We start from the raw sequence: 15,078 nt of genomic DNA, 5'->3' as shown, positions 1-15,078 counted from the left end.
GAACTCGGGACCTTTGCCTTTCGCGGGCAAGTGCTCTACCAACTGAGCTACCCAAGCACGACTCACGCCCCTTCTTGACAGCTTTACTTCTACCAGTATCTCGCCTCCTACCTTCCAAACTTTACAGAAGCCCTCCTGCGAACCTTGCAGAACTAGCACACCTGAAAGAAAGGCAAAGTTATGTGGCGTTGACAGACTGCTGCAGTCAAACGACTCTGTACCATCCGTGTAAGATGTCAACTGGCAAAGTTTCAGCGTCTTTAACGTTCTCAACTAAACCACAACTGATTTGAAAGTTAACTTCTACGATAGTTAATCGAGCCTTAGCTTCCCAGGTTATTTTTTGTCACGCTCTGTCTCAGACTCGGTCCCATCTATGATTAAAGAGCCATAAAAATTGAATTCAGCAGTTTGAGTGAAACAGTTCAGTTTTTTATGTAAAAAGATACATAAATACCACACAAAAAATATATCCAAATAAATTTTAAAGTTTATTTTTACGAAATAACGCATATAATTAAACTTCACAAAATGAACCTAATTTTACATGTAAACTTAAATACCCTGCTCTCTAAATCTTACTTTTTCCTATATTTTAAATGTTTACTGTACACGTAATAACAAAAACATAAACTCCTATAAAACATTAAAAAAGTGAAAATAACATTAGTAATTTTCAGGTTTTTAGTTTTTTCTGAAAGTTTTTCTTTGCATTCACTGGTAATTTTTGTAGAGAAATCAAATTAGATTGGCTTACTGTAACAACGACAAATATAAGACGCCTTTCTCTTCTTTTTGGGTCACAAGTGGAGCATGTTTTTGTTCTGGCATAACGATAAGCGACAGCACGAAGGTGAAGAATGCAAAAGCAAACAAGGCGGTGAGACGACGTCGGCCAATGGTGCGCTGATTAGGACCGAAGAGAACTTAAGCGCTGCTCCTGACAGCCTAGGTCGGACAGTATTAGCACAGTACTAGGAGAGTACTACGATAGCAGTGACGCGTGATCCATAGCAACTACTTAGATGGGCCTTGTATACAGTAAAGAGCATTTATTGTTTGCATGTCGCTCATCTTTTGCGACACCGTTGTAATTTCAAAGTTAAGGGCTGTCAATCTGCTTTATATAAATAAAAACTACGAGGTGTTATCCAAAATTTTCGGGATTGGTTCTGTCATCCGTTGAAAATTTTACCTTTGGACTAATGGTCACCATTACCCTCGATGTAGTTCCCATCCGCACATACACACTGGTCCCAGCATTTATGCCACTGGGCAAACGTTTTCTGAAAGTCCTGTTCTTTGAGGGTGTTTATCAGCGCCAGTGATGCTTGTTGAATCCTCTCTAGAGTGTCGAAACGACGGACTTTCAACTTGAGTTTCAGTTTTGGGAATAGCGCTAAGTCGCAAAGTGCCAAACCTGGCGATTACGGTGTGTGGGGTACAACCGCCATGTTGTTTTTTTGCCAAAAAGGTCCTGGTGAGCAAGGACGTATGACAGGACACGTTGTCGTGATGCAGCACTCAGTTCCTTTGACCGCAATGTTTGGGCCGTCGTCACCGCACGTTTTCACAGAGCCATCGCAAAACGTCACAGTAGTACGTGGAATTCACTGTTTGGTTGGGTGGGACGAATTCTTTGTGAACAATTCCCGTGGTATCAAAGAAAACGTTGACCGTGTTCTACACTTTGCTCTTCACCTGTCTCGCTTGTTTGGCTCTTGGAGAGCCTGGGCTCTTCCACAGGGACGATTGCTAATTTGTCTCTGGGTCGTAACCGTAAATCAAGCTCTCGTCGCTGGTGGTAACCCGTGACAAGAAGGTTGGATCATTAGATGCGGTCTGACGAAGATCCGTGCACACTTCAACACGCTGTGCATTCTGATCGGCAGTCAAGATCCTTGGAACAAATTTTTGCGGCGACACGATGCATGCCCAATTCATCAGTCAACATTCGTTGACATGTCCCATAACCAATACCCACTTCACCCGCAAGGACTTGAATGGTTCGACGTCGATCCACACGAACCAGTTGTTGAAGTTTGGCAACGGGCCTTCCAGTGTGAGCAACATATTCGACGTCTGTACGGTTGGGCCTGAACCGAGCATGCCACTCAAACACACGCGTACGGCTCATGCTCTGTGCCTTAAACACTTGTTGAATCATTGAAAGGGTCTCCATAGCACTTTCCCCGAGATTCGCACAGAATTTGATACACACGTGATGTTCTGTTCGCGGATCCATCGTAAAACCGCCACACACCAAACAAAGAATATTACGGAAATCACTGTGGAAACGCAACACGTCCTCCCAGCTGCATGCCATTCCGCATACCGACTCATCAAATATGGAGCTGTCGCCGCCTAGCGGTGCAAAGATCTACTACTCCCACTTTCCAGTTGGCAGCACCAGTCCCGAAAATTTTGGATTCCTCCGCGTATTAATGTGATTTGCTTGAATTGTTGTATAGCATTCCGAGACTTAGGCACCCCATTCTAGACGAGTGGGCAGGACCCCACAGTTTTGCCTTTATCCAATCGTTCTACAACGATTCCTGCATTTGGTTTTGCTACACGCAAAACACGGTGAATTGATACACGACTTCACGAACTACGTGTGTAGTGGGCGTACTGTAAGACCTTCGGTACACACACAATCAGATTATTTCACTTGTCGCTCTAACGAAGTAGGCGAGTGTCAGCAATATGTGTCGTGGTCTTATCGTGGCGTGTTTATCTTCTGCCGTTAGGTGTGACGATAGGAATGCCACTTGCAGGCTTAGAGTAGCAGATTGACGCTGACCAACTTTAAACAGAACTTGATTAATTTTCACACACATTTATTAAAATAATAAAAATCACAGACATTACGAAACTTGATCCTGGATGCTGTTTACAACTGACAACCTGAAGTCCCTTTTTTCTTGGTACGTTAATCTTATTCTCACATATATCTCTGATACTTGACAAAGTGTCTATTCATTTATCTTCATGGCTATGTACAGGAATATGGTAATCTTATTAGGCGCACACTTAAACTTGACTATAGACAGGTACAGGCAAATGCAGACTGGTACAGACTGGTGCAGACCAATGCAGACTGACTAATTGGAGGTCTGTACACTAGTTTAATACCTCACCCGTTCAGGTATCACAGCGCGAGTGTGATCCGCGAGGAGAAAAGGTTCTACGTTAGCAGCAATCTCATTGGCTGTGTTACATATTAATATGCGGATCGGCGGAAGCAGAATTTGCTCCGTCTCTAAGGCAGCGCCATCTCGTAGTGCGGAGACGGACGAGCGCTGCACCTGCGCGCTCTAGTGGGAAAGTTGTGTACGCGCTGACTACGTGGAACTATGTACATAGCAGCGTGATAGTTGTTGTCTCGCTTTTTATTTGTGGTGTCACCAACGAGTTTGCAAGCTTCTTCAAAAAATTAAAGCGGCTCACCTGAGAGTCATTTTTGTAGGAACTGTGAAACACAAACGCTTTCACCCGACTTATGTCCAACATACGGGAAAGCAATACCAATGGCCATCGTTGGACGAGGCTTGAACGACCAGCCATATTTGTTTCAACTAAATCTATTTCTAACAGAACCTTTAACTAAAAATTCGGTCTCTACAATTCCGTCTTCATCACTTGGATTACTTGTTTTATTCAAGGCTTTCGCAGATGGTAAAACAAATTCGTCTCCACTTTCGCAGTGTTCCTATACCGAGTAACGTTCACTTTCACTTTCATTGTCACTAAGTAATCCAACATCACTTCCTAAACTGTCCTCACACCATTTGAAACCAGCAGGTGAAGACTTGACTAATGAATCGATAACGCAAAGCGCCAGGTGCGGTCTCTTAGACCGTTAGCACGAAAGGAGCAGTAACATTATAAAAGGTGTAACAGGTCCCGAGTTCGAGTCTCGGTCTGGCACACAGTTTTAATCTGCCAGGAAGTTTCATATCAGCGCACACTCCGCTGCAGAGTGAAAATCTCATTCTAGTAATTCTATAGATTCACGTCACATTAAAGTGGCTACTGACAAAGAAAATCACCGCAGCTTCGGAAATGAACAACTAGGTAACACTGCAATCTGCTACCCCATCCCTATGCATTAGGAAACAGTAACAATAGATGCTAGCGGTCTGTCAGACCGCGCCTGGGACGTTAAATCTTAAATAATTGTATTTTCTGCAAATAACTTTCGTCACAATAAAAGGCATCCGACAATATAAAATGGTATGAGATATTCGAAACTGTCAGGAAAAATAAGGATAACCAACAGGGAAAGATGGGTAATGTATAATACGTACAAGAAACAAGAGGGGAAAGTAGAAATGCAGAACCCCGAAAGGAGTGTTACGATTAAAAAGGGTGTATGACAGGGATGCAGTCTGACGTCACTGCGACATGTACATCGAAGAGGCGACGGAGGAAATAAAAGAAAGGTGGGATTAAAACACACAGTGATGTCAATGATATGATTTGCTGCTGGCGTCGCAAATGCCAGTGAAAGTGAGGAAGAACTGCAGGAGATGTTGAATGGAAGCAACAAATAGCAGAAATGAGATTGGTAATAAAATTAACATGAAAATGGTGATCATGATGTACGTGACATTAAGGAATTCTGCTATCGTGGAAGTAAAATAACACACGAACAGGGAATTCACAACCAAAAGAAGACTACTACTATCAAACAGCTGCCTAATTTGGACAATAAATTTCTGAGAATGGACGTTTGGTGTACAACATTCTGTGGAAGTTAATCATGGACAATAGGAAAATCGAATAATAATACACTCGAAGCGCCTGAGATGTGGTGGTACATAAGGTTATTAAACGTTAGATCGAGTGATAAAGTAAGAAACGAAGAAGTTATATGCAAGACTCGGCGAGGAAAGGATTGCGGAGAATACTGAAAAGAAGAAAGGTCAGGATGATGGTACACACGGAGTAACTTCTAGTAGTGGTTGAGAAAGTTATACAAGGTAGAAACTGTGAGTAAAGACAGAGATTGGCAAACATCCACCAAATAATTAAGAACAAGGAGTGTGCTTGCAACACCGAGATGAAGATGTTGGAGCAGGACAGAAATCCGAGAAGACTGATGATCATCCCTGCCCTTCTCCCCAGAAAAAAAGTAACGACACCTATACAATTTACAAGATACTAACGTAACTCATCTTTATACATGGATACGTGCTACCATTTTACAAATAAGTGTATTCATAAGAAAACAAGGTAAAAATATAGAAAATGTGGATAAGTGTGCGTAGAACTCTCGCACAGAGAAACTTAGTTATGTATACTGATACCTCATCTATCCCAGGAATAGTGAATCTCCGAAATTTTCCTGTTATCGATACGATTCAGGAGTGATTTTCGTCTACCCATACCCGTGAAGAAGGTGTCTTAACAGAAGGACAGACATACATTCGGATAGCAAACGACAATTTTTTTTATGATACAAATATACATTAACTATTTTCGGATTTTTTTTTCCACTATGAAACCTTGCTTCTTGTCAAACGTCGTATTTTCGGTCAACGGGGAGTACCCTACTGTTTTTGATGAGTGAGTTTGCGAGTGCAAAATATGTGACATAAATGGGCGTATCTTTTGATTATACTGACTTACAAACGTAACTTTTTTTATCAGCCAAACGACCATAGACCTTAGGATGTGACAAGCTTCATCAATACACAGTCCTGAAAAAAGGGTTTTTTATCAGTGGGAAAGACAGACAGACGCACAAAAAAGGGGTCTTGTAAGTATTCCGTTTTCAGCGATTGAGGTCGGAACCCTAAAATACTCGAATTTAGCAACAGCAATTGTGTACATTACTTTTTCAGACTACATATATTTCATATTCAGTAGAAGCGGTTATCAGGAAGAATCATTCGTTTTTTGTTAATAAAATCTAACTCCTCTATGTGTACGTAATTTTATATCGCTGCATTTTTCATCAAAACTTTTTCAGCCAATGTACACTTCAAGCAAGTATAATAAAAAAGTCTCTCCTTTAAAAAATATAGGCTGGTGGCGCACCGTGTCAATTATGAAATAAGAAATAAAACGATCAGAATTTGCCACAGCAGTTTAATTTATTCCCTTCATAACTAGTTTCGGAAGGGTAGTGGGTATTATCACGTGCAATCGTGCCCATGATTAAATTATTCACGCAACTGTAAATGGTGATGGAAGATGGCCTAGTTATTAAGTAGAAAAAATTAAAGTACAGTGACAAAAATTAATCTCCTTATTTCTTAAAAGCCATGAAGGTTAATGTTTCACGTAGCGTCGTAGTTACAGGCGTTACAGCCGTAGGTAAAGCAAATGGCAGACTGCGGTTAATTGGTAGAGTACTTGGCAAATGCAACCAGTCTGCAAAGAAACCTGCACACAAAACACTCATACAAAATGTTGTTCAGAGTGTCGGAAACGTACCAAATAGGACTAACACGGTACACAGAACGGATACAAAGAAAAACTGAACGAATGGTCATAGGCTTGTTTCAACAGACGGACATCGCCATGCAGATGCTGAGAGAACTGAGCTGGCAGAGACACTTGAAGAGAGACGCATACAATACCGTGAAATCGTACTTCGCAAGTTTCTAAAACCAACTTTAAGTGATGGAGCTAGGAATATACTAAAATACTAAACATCCACTCACATTAATGAGACCTCCTGTCAAAAGCGCGAGTAGCCACTTTTTGCAGCGCGGACGTGTAGAAAGTGAGTGAGTGAGGTTCAGTAAGACACCGTCAGTGATGTGAAGGCTTGCCGAACCCCAGTGCTGGAGCCAGCTGCGCTAGGTTTCTCGGTTGGACATTCAAGTCGCGAACAGCTCGATCGAGGTAGTACCACAGATTCTCTGAAGCAAAACTAAACTTCGTCCCAACAGATCATGAAGGCTAACGGTACGGACCGACCACCGTGTCATTCTTAGCTCGCAGGCGTCACTAGATGCGGATATGGAAGGGCATGTGGTCAGAACACCGTCCTCCCGGCCGCATGTCAGTTTACGAGACCGGAGCCACTACTTGTCAATCAAGTAGCTCCTCAGTTTGCCTCACAAGGGATAAATGCACCCCCCCTTGCCAACAGCTCTCGGCAGACCGAATGGTCACCCATCTAAGTGCTAGCCCTGACCGACAGTGCTTAACTTCGGTGATCTGACGGGAACCGGTGTTAACACTGCGGCAAGGTCGTTGGCCCACAGTTTCTCTACAGGGTTTAAATCCGGGGAGTTTGGTGGCCAGGGGAGCACGGTAACCTCGTCGTGGTGCTTTTGGAGCAACGCACGTACACTTTACACTGTGACACGTTGCATTGCCCTGCCGGTAAATGCCATCGTGATGAGGAAAACACGAAGTGCGTGTAAGGGTGGCCGTGATCCCAAGGATAGATAAATACTTCTGCTAATCTACTGTGCCTTCCAGAACGATGAATCACGCACGGAATGCCACGAAAACATTGCTGAGATCCTAACGCTCCCTCCTGCGGTCTCGATCAATCCAACAATTCCAGGGCCCTACTTGCCAACGGCCAGTGTCCGATGGACCACAAAACATGAGTCACCTGAATATACCCTACTGGTCATAAAAATTGCTACACCACGAACATGACGTGGTAGAGACGCGAAATGCAACCGACAGGAAGAAGATGCTGTGATATGCAAATGATTAGCTTTTCAGACCATTCACACAAGGCTGGCGCCGGTGGCTACACTGACAACGTGCTAACACGAGGAAAGTTTCCAACCGATTTCTCATACACAAACAGCAGTTGACCGGCGTTGCCTGGTGAAATGTTATTGTGATGCCTCGTGTAAGCAGGAGAAATGCGCACCATCACGTTTCCGACTTTGATAAAGGTCGGATTGTAGCCTATCGCGATGGCGGTTAATCGTATCTCGACATTGCTGTTCGCGTTGCTAGAGATGCAGTGACTGTTAGCAGCCGGCCTGAGTGGCCGAGCGGTTCTCGGCGCATTCGAACCATTTGACTTTTACCAGAATATGGAATCGGTGGGTCCAGAAGGGTAGTGCGGAACGCCGTGATGGATCCCAACGGCCTCGTATCACTAGCAGCGGAGATGACATTCATCTTATCCGCATGGCTGTAACGGATCAGGCAGAAACGTCTAGATCCCTGAGTTAACAGATGGGGACGTTTGCAAGACAACAACCATCTGCACGAACAGTTCGACGACGTTTGCACCAGCATGGACTATCAGCTCGGAGACCATGGCTGCGGTTACCCTTGACGCTGCATCACAGAAAGGAGCGCCTGTGATGGTGTACTCCACGACGAACCTGGGTCCACGAATGGCAAAACGTCATTTTTTTAGGATGAATCTAGGTTCTGTTTACAAACGTGTTTGGCGACTTCGCGGTGAACGCACATTGGAAGCGTATATCCGTAATCGCCATACCGGCGTATTACCCAGCGCAATAGTGTGGGGTGCCATTGGTTACGCGTCTCGGTCACCTCTTGTTCGCAATGACGCCACTTTGAAGAGTGGACGTTACATTTCAGATGTGTTACGACCCGTGGCTCTACTCTTCTTTCGATCCCTGCGAAACCCTACATTTCAGCAGGATAATGCACGACCGCATGTACGTGCCTTTAAGGATACAGGTGTTGCACATTCTCCAAATCTCTCACGAACTGAAAACGTCTGGTCAATGGTGGCCGAGCTACTAGCTCATGACAATACTCCAGTCACTACTCTTGATGACCTCTGGTATCGTGTTGAAGCTGCATTGGTTTCTGTACTTCTACACGCCATCCAAACTTTGTTTGAGTCAATGCCCAGGCGTATCAAGGCCGTTATTGAGGCAAGAGGTGGTTGTTTTGGGTGCTGGTTTCTCACGATCTATGCACCCTAATTGCGTGAAAATGTAATCACATGTCAGTTCTAGTGTAATATATTTGTCCAATGAGTACCCGTTTATCATCAGCATTTCTTCTTGGTGTAGCAGTTTTAATGGCCAGTAGTGTACCATCTCAGGCCATTCACTGGATGTCCAGTTGCGGTACTGGCGTGCAACTTTCAGCCTTATTTGTCCATGAACAGCAGTCAGGATGGGTGCATGAACCAGATGCCTGTGCAGAGACCCCCGCGCGGCAACGTTCGCTAAAGGCTCGTCGAGGAGATAGTGTTGGTAGCATCGTGGTTCATCTGCGCTGTCAGTTGCTCAACAGTTGCACGGCTTTCCCCCCGTAATCTCCGGTTAAGTCATTCAGACTTGTCATATGTGGCCTGTAGTGCACCCCAGTTGCTTCGGAGTCAGTTTTGTGTAGGGCTACTTCGCGATATGTCGACCGCGGCGGCGCAAGAACAGCTTACAACTTTAACAGTTTAGGAAATGCTTGCACCCTTGGTCTGAAAGACAAAGATTATACCTTTTTTGATGTCAAATAAATCGTTCCCTTTCCGCATTCGGTGTGACCGAGCGGTTCTAGGCGCTTCAGTCTGGAACCACGCGACCGCTACTGTCGCAGGTTCGAATCCTGCCTCGGGCATGGATGAGTGTGATGTCCTTAGGTTAGTTAGGTTTAAGTAATTCTAAGTTCTAGGGGACTGATGATTTCAGATGTTAAGCCCGCCAGTGCTCAGAGCCATTTGAACCTAGTATGGATGCCAAACTTAACCAACGTGCAAAGAATAACGGCGGCACAGGAAAATCCTTAGACTAACAACAAAAATGAACCCCTAGACTACCAACAAAATGGTCTGCAGGAACACAGAAACAATACCAATAAGAAAGCGATCGCTAGAACTAATTGCTAAAATAAGTATACACTAAAGCATGTGTTAAAAAACGCAACACGAGATGAGGAAAGTAAGCGAAAGAACTTGGCAGAAACAAAACAGCAACAGAACTATGAGACCCGTACTGAGGTTTAAGAGAGGTTTCCCTCAGCATTTGTGAAGATTACAAGGTCAACAGCAATCCTCACACGCGAAAAGAAAGGGACAGCAAAATACCAGATCCTCAGAAATCATTAGGTAAACTCACTGAAGGAATTAAAAGTGATCCAAGAGTGCTATATAAGAATAATACACGACCCAAAAGAGCAACATGATCTCCATTTGTTCGCTTTCCTGCCTCTGAGGAAGGAATAATGATGAAAAAAATCAAAAATGCAGTACAGAGTGCAGGAAGTCGCTACTTTATAGATGATTAAGGCAATTATTGTTCTAGGCTCGACATATTTTCCTGTAATTACAGGCTGGAGCAGGAGGAATGGACAGTATTCAGGTATATGACAGGAACGACCATCCGAAGCCAGGAAAGTCCAGTAATATGGGCTTTAAAGTTCATACCATATGAGGTAAGAGCACTCCTTCATCTTCCACACTGTGAGGTGTCCATTGTGTGGAGCGGTATTTTTTTCCAAATTTTACGTTTAGTGAAATTCACTGTACTAGCAGTGCTCAGAATAAGCCTGCAGTGAGGGGAAAGATAATTCCCACAGAGGCAGAAGCAGCAACCTGACCGTATGGTGAGATCTTGAATCATGGGAGTGGAATGGGGAATGGATCTTACTCGACAGTAAAGATGTGTGGGACACATTAGGGTTCTAGTGCGAAGTTCCTATTTTACTTTTTTCAATGTTAGTGAACCAAGTCTGATTTTTGACATAAATAATATGATGAGGAGTCTGTAGGTTCAAATGGTTGCCGCGCGGGATTAGCCGAGCAGTCTTGGGCGCTGCAGTCATGGGCTGTGCGGCTGGTCCCGGCGGAGGTTCGAGTCCTCCCTCGGGCATGGGTGTGTGTGGTTGTCCTTAGGATAATTTAGGTTACATAGTGAGTAAGCTTAAGGACTGATGACCTTATCAGTTAAGTCCCATAAGATTTCTCACACATTTGAACATTTTTTCAAGTGGTTCAAATGGCTTTGAGCACTATGGGACTTAACTTCTGAGGTCATCAGTCCCCTAGAACATAAAATTACTTAAACCTAACTAACACAAGGATGTCACACACATCCGTGCCAGAGGCAGGATTCGAACCTGCGACCGTAGCGGTCGCGCGGTTCCAGACTGTAGCGCCTAGAACCGCTCGGTCACTACAGCCGCCAGTCTGCAGGTCATGAGAGATTCACCATAATAATAACACCACACAGTAAGCTAGTAAATAGACTTGTGGAGTACCCCACGAAAGGCTACAAAGTCTTACGATGTAAGCAAGACATTTCGGCTGCGCGCCAAGCTCGCCAGTCTGAGACAGGATGTATTCTGAGCCCGCTCATATACGAGAGTCAGTGACACTCTCTTCAGATACTGCTCTCGGAACTTACTGACTTCATGAAAGGAATCGTTTCATGATACTGAACCGTTACTATTCTACGATGTTTGCAAATAAACGGATCATAAACTAGCAAGCCACGTAACCAATTATTATTATGTTATCATCTTGTTTCGTCTCCTGAAGAATCCAGTGCGCTACCAGATCTGCTTTTGGGAACTTCGTCTACAAGAGCTTCACGAGGTATGAGAAAACCTCTACACACCGATTCACTAAGGTAATCCAAGAGAGGATCATATTAACTAGCACAGTCTCCAGTGGGAAGGCTTGACAAGTATACTGTACGTCACCTTGACCACTTTCTACAGAATCGCAGTTGAACTGAGAAAGTTGTATAGATGTTCAAGTACGCGAGAGGGGAGTTTGTAGCTGTGAAACAAATCTCTTCGGCTACAAGACCTTTGCTTCCCATGTTTTTATACGTGGTTCAAAAATGGCTCTGAGCATTATGGGACTTAACATCTGAGGTCATCAGTCCCCTAGAACTTGGAACTACTTAAACCTAACTAACCTAAGGACATCACACACATCCATGCCCGAGGCAGGATTCGAACCTGCGACCGTAGCAGTCGCGCGGTTCCAGACTGAAGCGCCTAGAACCTTATAGGTGGTCGTATGGGCCGAAACAAGAAAGAAATATCCAGTAAACATGGGATCTAAAGTGTATACCTTAAGAAATATGGCCTCGTGTTCATCTTTGCCACTGTGAAACACATCTCTTCTATAACATTTGTTTTTGAGTGGGGTCTGCCTTTAGCAAAACACGATTTTGTTATTTGGTCCCAGACATGTTTCACTGCAGTTGCAGCACTATCAGTAGGTTCCTTTATTGTTACATCTGTTAAACATAAGGAATGTTCTTTACTGTTTAAATACATAGAAATATTAGTTCCTAAATCGTAATTACAGGTTTTTGAGGGCACAAAAAATTGTGTATTCATACCTTCTTATCACATGGTGTGGTTTTCCTGCTGTATTACGTTTTTGTAGTGTTTGTTTTTCTTTACAGTTTGTCACCTGCAACGATATACTACATTAATGTAGGCAAAACATTTACGCAAAAATTATCATTTCTAAACTGTTGTGGCTGCGCCTGACATTAATAATTTATGTGAAAAGTTGTGTGTGTGTGTGTGTGTGTGTGTGTGTGTGTGTGTGTGTGTGTGTGTGTGTGTGTGTGTGTGTGTGTGTGTGTTTACATTATTTTTCACTTACTGTTTCTTTTTTCGTCATCTTCTTCATGATCAAGTTCAGTGTTTTGAGTTGTCGCTGTTACTCTCTACCAGGTATGAAAACAGGAAAAATGAAAATATGTGAGCTTTAAACTCCCACGTCCTGCACACTCATACCGCACCAGTGGCGAATGCAAGTGCGTTGTTCAGGTCATACCCCCAACAAATGATCAAAAGTTTGCGACTAAACAATTTTCACCTCTATTCGAGCTTTTTCGGCCGCCGTTGACTGGGCTACAATAGAGATACTGAGTTCGTGTGCAGATTTCTTCGGATTAATACTATGACTGGCTTGAACCAACGTTTAAAGATAGCACACCTTCTCATCTGAGGTGGGCGTGTCTGATGTTTGTTAGCCTTGCCCATATTTGGTCCTCATCGAATTTCCGGCATCAAAGCCACTCCTGTTTTTGTGAAACTGCACTCTGTTCGAAAACGGCCAGCATCTGGCGATTAATGCATCTAGAAAGGCTCTCTTCAAACTGAACAACCTTATTTCACTTCGCAGTTCAACCGCCGACCATGTATTGGTGAACGCTCTAGTCTATACTGAAGCACAGCGACACAGGTACCTCCATGTACCAGCAGTGTTTGAAAGGCGTGATCGTCTTTTCTATGCACATGAAATTTAATTTGCACTGGGTGCGTAAGTTACAAGTTATTTGACTTACCATATAGGTTGCGTTATCATAGCGTCTGCTTACGTTCGGCTGGGTCGACAAAAACCGCTGTAGAGTTTGTGGCGATATACGTACCTGCAGAAAAAAGAGCTGCATGAATGACATTGACAATGTTGCCATCCCATTTACAAAGAGACTTCCCATATTATAAGATATTATCAGCAAAATGACAGAAAAATGTATCGATTTCAGTGAGAAAATTGCTACTGTCGATTTCAGTAATTTTTTTACGCCAGAACAGTAATAACAAAGACAGCTCCAGAGAAGGAAATTCACACACGCAGCGATTTAAGTACATAGAAATTATTTTTTGTGGCCCTTTCTATATTTACTTGATTGTTAGCGTGGTTTAGAAATTTTAGGCGAATCTCAGATTCCATTTTTCCTGAAAATACAATATTACTGCTTTTGTCTCGATTTCTTCAGCCTATGCTCCTCTGACGATTTTCCTTATCTTTCCTTAGCACGAGTATCTGGTATTCTCAAAGCTACGTTCGGCATTGCTGGTGGGCGTTAACGTGAGAAAAATCGTCAAACAGACGTTGACCCGAAGAATCCGGGACAGAAGTCAACAGGCAAAATGTTTTGTATCATTTCTACGGCTAAGCTGTCATCTTCAGCTGCTCAACGCCTAGAGTCTGATGTGGACCTAAATTAGGACAGATGGATCGGTATTTAAAGAGTCATCTACAAGCTACATGCCCAGAGTTTAACTGCCGTGCCGTACAGGTGAAATGAACTGTCCATAATCGAGTGCAGCAAGACGTGTTTATTTATTTCTCCCGATATGAACAACCGGCCGTTGTGACCGAGCGGTACTAGAGGCTTCAGTCGGGCACGGATCCTTACGTTAGTTAGGTTTCAGCAGTTCTAGGTTACACGGGACTGATGAACTCAGATGTTAAGTCCCATAGTACTTAGAGCCATTTGAACCATTTGGACGTCAGACTTCAGCCTTCTACTTTCCAGATATGAAGTGAAGCACTGATCACCTCTTTCTCTAGTACTGCAAGATTCATACAACCAAATACTTTTGTTAAATCAAATAAAATGCGTTCTGCGTGCTCAGAGCCATTTGAACCATTTTGTAGACTTCCTTATAAGTGAAAAGGGCAACTTTTGTTAGCAACTATTTATTAATAACAATTTCTAGATTCGCGTTGCAGACGTCACTAGCGATTACTGCATTGGCACCTCATCCCTCTGTTTATTCAAGCGCCAGATAGCCAACCGCCTCTGTCAGCTAGCGAGGGAACATACAGTTCGCTCCTTAGCCAGTAGGTACTGCAGACCTGATACATTCACTTTACGTGTGCGAAATAGCAAAAACTGGAAATAAAGTAAAATGCGCTCTTATCTGCAAATAAGCGGTACATTACAAACATCGGGTAAAACTCCGACATCGGTATCTCAGAAATTTAGTGGAACTGCTGTAAGTAGGCTGTTTAGGTTTTTATGTAGGTAACGCCATGTAGCGCTCTACATGAAAATCACTGACTGTGCTGTGTGCAGCCTGTGGCTGGTTTCCATTGTTGTAATTTGCTATTGTAGTGTTGGGCAGTTGGCTGTTACAGCGCGTAGCGTTGAGCAGTTGGAGCTGAGCCGCCAGCAGTGGTGGATGTGGGGAGAGAAATGGCAGAATTTTGAGAGCGGATGATCTGGACGTGTGTCCATCAGAGATAGTAAATTTGTAAGACTGGATGTCATGAACTGCTATATATATTATGACTTTTGAACACTATTAAGGTAAATACATTGTTTGTTCTCTATCAAAATCTTTCATTTGCTAAGTATGCCTATCAGTAGTTAGTGCCTTCAGTAGTTTGAATCTTTTATTTAGCTG

At 43.4% G+C, this 15,078-nt stretch overlaps 1 protein-coding gene and 1 pseudogene across 1 annotated transcript in view; both read right to left on the bottom strand.

The window, feature by feature from the left end:
- Positions 1-15,078, bottom strand: part of LOC126336587 (disks large 1 tumor suppressor protein) — a 4,198,467-nt gene that overhangs the window by 3,243,084 nt on the left and 940,305 nt on the right. The gene's annotated exons all lie outside the window — the stretch shown is intronic.
- Positions 7,100-7,217, bottom strand: LOC126337256 (5S ribosomal RNA; annotated as a pseudogene).

This window comes from Schistocerca gregaria, chromosome 2 (assembly GCF_023897955.1).
Source record: "Schistocerca gregaria isolate iqSchGreg1 chromosome 2, iqSchGreg1.2, whole genome shotgun sequence".
Lineage (NCBI taxonomy): Eukaryota > Metazoa > Arthropoda > Insecta > Orthoptera > Acrididae > Schistocerca > Schistocerca gregaria.
Note: the sequence above shows the minus strand (reverse complement) of the source record. Positions and strands in the feature narration are given on the sequence as shown.